Raw genomic sequence first — 6,960 nt, forward strand, 5'->3', positions numbered from 1 at the left:
CAGTCAATCAGAAAAGACATAATGCTAATATTTGTGATATTAATGATAAATGTCTCTATAAGTCTCCATATCAGAGAACTTATGTCTTGTATGGGCCAAATGTGTGAGATTCATTGCTAAAATAGGAGAAGTTGTGAAGCATATTTCAGTAGGTGCTGCAGTGGAAGCAGCCTAGCCCAGTCTCTGCTCAGTATCACACTCTTTTTTTTTCCATTTTCAGATATAGAGACTAACAAATTGTAAGTCTCTACTACCATGACATATGTGAAAGTACATTAATCATACAACAAGCACTTACCTTTACATGATCGGGCTTGCACAATTGAACTTCAGTGCCCTCTGGTGTCAAATTTCTTTGCTCGCTTTTTTATAAACCAGCTCTTGCAAGTGATGGCAACATACTGTGCCAATCAGGTTGGGTAAGGTTGGATTTCCCAGTAAGAAGCTGTAAAACATGGCCATTCATTTAGAAAAGCAGCCAAAGGGTTAAACAATGAATCCTAACAACCACTTCACAGTAATGATCTAAAAGCTGCATGCTCAGCTAATTATTCCTCTTCAGTATTGCTGCTGGCAGGAGACAGTCCTTCAGTTTACACCATCGCTAAGAATGAAGACACTGGCACCATCTAGATGTGAAGTATGTACACACAAGTAGTACTTTGCTTTTCGGCTGATTTCAGACAGAGCACTAAACCACTCACAGGAACTAGATATTGTGTACTTTGCAACATGGTACTTTCCACTTTGTTAATGCAGTAATGTTCCTGTAATTCTTAAATTCTGCATTCTAAAAGTGCTTTAAAAGAACAACAAAATTCATGGTTTCAATAATCTTTCTTTACTTTATTTGAAGGTAATATGTTGTTAAATATATCCCCTTAGCTGCAACAATAAAGATATAATAATGATGACTGAATGGCATCAAGCATTACTCCATCCTCTCCATACATACATATTTTCCACACACCCCCCCTTCTCAACCAGCAGAGTTGTGGCTTAAATAACCTACTGACCTTTCCCTCCTTGTGCTTGCTTGTTAAAGCAGAAAACATACAACTATTCAGCAACAATATTATGAAGCTTCCAAGGAAAAAATGTAACACTTAAGCTGTGACCCCTGCCGTCTCCCGCAGCAGCTGCCTCTAAGGCTTGCTGGACAAACAGTCAGCATTCCTTCTGTCTGTACGACTGAGAGGCCAAAGCTGTTGTGTTTTCTGTTGGCTGTGCCACCACTCACTATTCTCACAACTATTCTCACACAAGTGGAATGAGTTTCTTGCAAAGGGCTTTTTTTTTTAATGAAATAACGGACTGTGAAACTAAAGCCCAACCAGCATTTAGGAGACACCACAACATTTACATATATATGTATGCATGGTCACAACCTTTAAACAAAACTAGAACAGCAAATAATTATTTATTTTATTGCTGAGGGACCGTGTCACCATGTTGTAGCTGTGTGGTTTATTTGTTAAGTGTTTATTGCAGCAGTACATGTGCCAGAACAGCAGAGGGTGTTGTTCACCATAACAATATTAACATTGGCTGTCACTGAAGGAAGATCCTTGAATTGAACGTTTGAAACACAGAGCGCTCAACTAAATCCATCTCTCTTCAAGTCTTCAATTCAGTCTCTCAGTTAAGATCACATTACTCTGCCCTTGTCTTCCGAAAATACCATCTTTTCCTGTCAGGATTTCTAAAACCTTATAATTTCTCTTCCTGAAATAGCAAATGAGCTCTGGTGAGGTGTCTTTTAAATGCTGACCCTGTTGTGCAAAAGCTCCTGTTGTTTTACGCTCTGTTAGTTTCACACATTGACCGTGACTGTCTGGCCCAGCAGTCCTCGGGCCATTCCAGCCGACAGCTCGACATGTGCAGGGAGAGTCGCCACAAAATAACCACACAGGATGCGCAGGAAAACCACTAAACTTCTGAATATCTCTAAAGGAAATTACTAATGTGCATGATTTGGGAATACTGGCCTTCCTGCTGTTTCTCTGACTGGGACATTGGAATGATAAGATTTTATCTGGTTTGCACACTGGGAATTTATGCATTAGAAGTTTGATGGTAAAATAGTTATCTATATGTTTCTGTTTTGAAAAAATCATATCGCAGTCTTTTACATTCGTGAACATGCTTAGTTTAGCAGCTCTTTTCCACGAGAGAGAGAGAGAGAGAGAGAGAGAGAGAGAGCATTTGTGAGCATGTATGTGTCTATGTGTTTAACTCCCACCTTTGCAATGAGGCCCCTCCGCTACTCTGTTGTTGGTGAGGGCCCACATGGAAGCGATTACGCTGTGCAGAGAGTGAAATTACAGAGAGAACCTACAGAACTGGAGCCCTTCTATAACCACTCACTCACTCACTTAGATGTACACCCATGAACACAAGCTCAGAAACATATACAGCCAAGTGAGCACACACACAGAGATAGAGAGACATGGGCACACACATACACACACACACACACACACACACACATACACACTCACAGAGGAGCTCTGCTGCCACCTTGCCTGAAGCTGTTCATTTCCACCGCTGGCTCTGTTGGGACAAGGCTGCAGTGTGCTTCCCTCCCCGCCTCCTCTCTCCTGGACTAGAGTGGGACGGGGCCAGGGCTGTAAATTCCTCAGAAAGAGCTGTTAAGAGGGCCTCCATTAAAACAGGGGGGCCGGCGCTCGCCAGAGAGGAGCCGACTCAATAAGTCATCATCGAAGCCTCAAGCCTTACTGGGGCCCAGGGGAGAATAACTATAGTCACAGACTGGATTAGAGCATTACTACCTAGTTTACCTGGAAATACAGGTGCTCCTAGTGCTGCAATATCGCATTATTGGGCCAATAAGAATGCTTTTACTGCCCTGTAAAGCATCTGTATAGGTTGGTTTGCTTATCAATTAATAGCACAATGATTACTTCCCCGGCCGTAAAACTCATTTTTAAGCCCCTGCTGGATAGGAACAACACTGCCTTTGGCCCATTGTTATTTCAAGACATTGTTACCTCCTCTTTCCTCTTGGTTCATAAAAAAGCTTTGATCACGAGCCAAAATATCAGTTGGAATAATTATTACAGTATTTCACAGCAACATAGGACATAATGTAGGAGGGGGAGAGAGGTTCATTATATCCACTGATACTGCATATTTCTGCTTGAATAAATGTGTGGAGTTCATAGTACATACAGAGTAGTGTGCAAAATACAGTAGATTCATTACAAGACACATGGACATTATAATACATGACTCATCAAACAGAAAGCTTTTGGTCTGTGAGTGTGTTCATACTTTAAATGGTGACCCCAGATCGCTGTAGCTCCATGTCTACGGGCCGGAGATATTACTGAAAATAATATTTTAACAAATAAATACTGGCTGCATCAAATTTCAATGACGTTAACACAGTAGCTGGAAACACCAGACACTTGTTCCCTCCGTCGTGTGTTATCATTTGCTACTTGCGCCATCACTTGGAAAGTTTATGAGAGTGGCACGCTTGTATACACATTGTGGTGTCTGGATGCACGTTAACCGTTCCCTTCCCTCTACACACACTCCTCCCAATCAAGCCCATTATTATCCCAGGCGTGCTGCAGACTCCCAAAATATCTGTCACACAGCTGTCGGCACCTCTCTGCTCAGCAGCTGGAGAGGCTCTGAAGTACTCCCTCACTTTCTACCCTGATAACATACACCCTTGCCCTGAAGGACAGGGGTGAGAAAAAAAACAAAAAAACAACAACAACAACCCTCCCCTATCATTGCAGTTAGTCTCCTCCAGTCTGTTGTGTGTGTGTTTGTTTTCACCCCTGAGTGGTCTGTGCACTTATGAGCAATAAAATCCTGGACAAATGGTGTGCATGAGGCATGAAAATGAGCCACCAAGAAAGTAATGCTAGGGAGCTTAGTACAGTGAACCTCTTTCCCCAGTTTCTATTATATTTGCCTCTGCTGCAAGAATTTAATCCACATGTTGATCTTATTTAGGCAATAAGGTATGAGAGGCTGTGTTTAGTGAATTTGGAACAGCTGTTGATCTTGATGAAAGCCTAAAAAAAGAGACCGGGAGGACAAATCATCATAGTAATATGAAAATAAATGAAATACTGACGAGATATATTTCATTTTGGAACCATGTTATTTTGTAAGTCTTTTCAGGGGCTTAACAGTCGTTAAAGATGTCAAACCCCTTTCTTAAAAAAGAAAAGTGAAGAACAACAACCATTACAACCATTTTTTTTTCTCTTCACTTTCTAAATGTCTCCGAATTGAAGCAGAGTAGGGCAGATGTCAAGTATAAAAGTGAATTTAGTGGACACGAGATAAACGGAGAAAAGCAGGACACCTCCTCACGGCGACTGCCAGAATCAGAATTTATGGCTGGAGGCCCTGAATCAAAGTCAGAAAACTGAAATGTACATTTAAACCTACATTCTCCTGCCAACTTGTTGAGCTCCATCAATCCCACTCACAGCGTCCGCCTCTGAAAGCAGTGATAGGAGGAGAAAGAACATATTGCACTTCCTGTTGAGATTTCAAGGGAGAGCAAGACAGATAGATGTAGCGTGTGCTCTGGAAAATCTCAGCTGCTCTCCTATGGTTAGGATAATGTATGACTGCAACTAATCCAGAGTTAGCCTTCAGAGCATGAGTTCTTCTTGAGTTTGTGCCAAGATTTGATTAGAAACAGGCTTACTACATGTCTGGCTCTTTTTTCTTTTCTTTTTTTTTCTCATTTTTTTCCTCTTTTCCTCAGTCCTGATTTCCTTTGTTTGTAATGTTTTCAACCCCCTCCATAGACCTTATATAATTCATATACAGTAACACTACTAAAGGAAACCGAGAAATGCGCGCCGCAATCACATGCACTTGAACAAAGGCTTCTCAGTAACAGTGAGAACACTGGCGCTTGTAACTAACATGATCCCTTTTTCTGACATGCCAAGGCCTTCTTCCAATACGAGCGACATCATAATATCAACTCGAAAAGCATTCTTCTTGTCTTACCCCCGGCTTGTCCCTTCTTGCCCTCGAGCGAGCAGGAAACGGCTGCATGCAAGATTTAAGATTTGAGATCAACAACATGGGAGACGGCTGCCACAGAAGGAAAAAAACAAAAAAAAAAAAAAACTGGGCACCAGCATTAAAGAAAGTACAATTAGAGTTATCTACTCTTGAGAACTATCAACTCTTGCACAGTTTGGTACAGTAGCTTTGTCACAGCGTTTTCACTATAAATGTACGTCTAACATTTCTCTGTATGTAGAGAAGGTCAAGACCATCAGGTTAAAGTCTGTGTAAAACCTCCCCAGATGGGTCATGCAACACCAACTTTGATTTTGTGAAAAGCTTTTTTTTTTTTTTTTTTTTTTACCTGGCATACATGCAGTGCATCTGATTCCATTTACAATAGTTTTGATGGTCTGAGATCCAAGCTTTTACTTAAAATATTCACAAAATCATAGATGTCTCTCCTCATTTAGATTCTCTTTTTCCTCCTTTGTTATTTTTCCCTGGAGAAAGACAAAAGCAACCAAATAATACAGATTTTCCATCGTGCTCTCCAAACCCCTCCTCCCTTTAACCCTAAAACAATCTGACTCTCTTTACCACCAGCACCCCACCCACATGCCGCTTCTCTTCATTCTCTCACTCTTCACTCGTTTCTCTGCTTCAGTGCAAAGCCAAACAAGCCAGCCATTAAGTTGAGTTAAGCGCAGGAAGTGGGCCTTCGGGCCAGGCGGCACTGTTTACAAGGAGCTAGTCAGGTTTCAGCAGCGCTTTGAAGTGAGCAGCACACAGGAGACTGTCTGTCAGTAGGCAAAGGCCCAGCGCCGCTCCACTGACTCACTCGCATTCCCCCCATTCATCTGAGCGAAGAGAGGGAAGGAGGGTGGAGGTAGAGGGGGTGTAAAGGGCGGAATAGAGAGAGAGAGAGAGACACAGGTTGATTTATGGTCTCCCACCGTCAGAGTACCTGTTCCTACCTTTAATCAAATTTACCTGTCTGTTATTACAACCCATCTGTACTTAACCCCATATAGGGATACAAGGAAGACAAACATCAACTTGTCCAACAGGTCATGAGATATAAGAAGAGATTGATAGCAGCTATATGATCATGTCAGTAAATATATACTATATATACATGATGCGCCCCCTCTAAACCTTTTGCAGTAAAGTAAGTGATATGCACACACTGTATTTGCGTGCATGTCTTTAAGGTCTGCTTCTAGCCCTGAGCCTCTGCTCTGAGGCAAGAGGATCAGTTTTCTCCAACACACCCATCTACTTGATGACATCACCGCGGAGAACGTTCAATTTCAGCCATGCATGGCTTGGGGGATTCCAACTTGGCAGAGAGCACAGTGGCTGCAGAGAAGTAACACTATAAGCACAAAGCTGAGCAACCTTGTTTTTTCTTCACCCAAACAGGCAGGCAGGAACATTTTCACACCTATGCAACAGCACAGACTTCGCTTGCCAGATTGATTCCTGTTGATTTAACCAAGACCTCTCTAACAAGTGGCAAAAAGAAAAAAAAAAAAAGAAAAAAAAAAGGGTTTCTCGTTTTGTTTAGCACTTGAAGGCGATGTTGGTGTATGTGTGAGGAAGCCCTCCATTTGGAAAGGTCTCAATGTTTGCACCAGAGTTGTTGTCACATTCTCACAGATTGGCACCAGCTTCTCAGACACAAAACACGCATATGTGAAATCTTTCAAAACCCTTGATAAGCAATTAAAAGGAAAAGGTTTGTTCAATTGACAGCAGCTTCAGTATAAACTAATTCCTTGTACTTCCCAGAGGGCTATAGTCTTGTATAAGCTAATTTTCATTAAGAACTCCAATAATCTGCTTTATGGTTGTCTGCCAGTCTGAGGCAACAGATGTTCAGGTGTCACACAACCCTCACCCCCTTGTGAAAACAACATGGCTGTCCTTTTATCAAAGAAC

This window comes from Thunnus thynnus, chromosome 17 (genome assembly GCF_963924715.1).
Source record: "Thunnus thynnus chromosome 17, fThuThy2.1, whole genome shotgun sequence".
In the NCBI taxonomy this organism is placed as follows: Eukaryota; Metazoa; Chordata; class Actinopteri; order Scombriformes; family Scombridae; genus Thunnus; species Thunnus thynnus.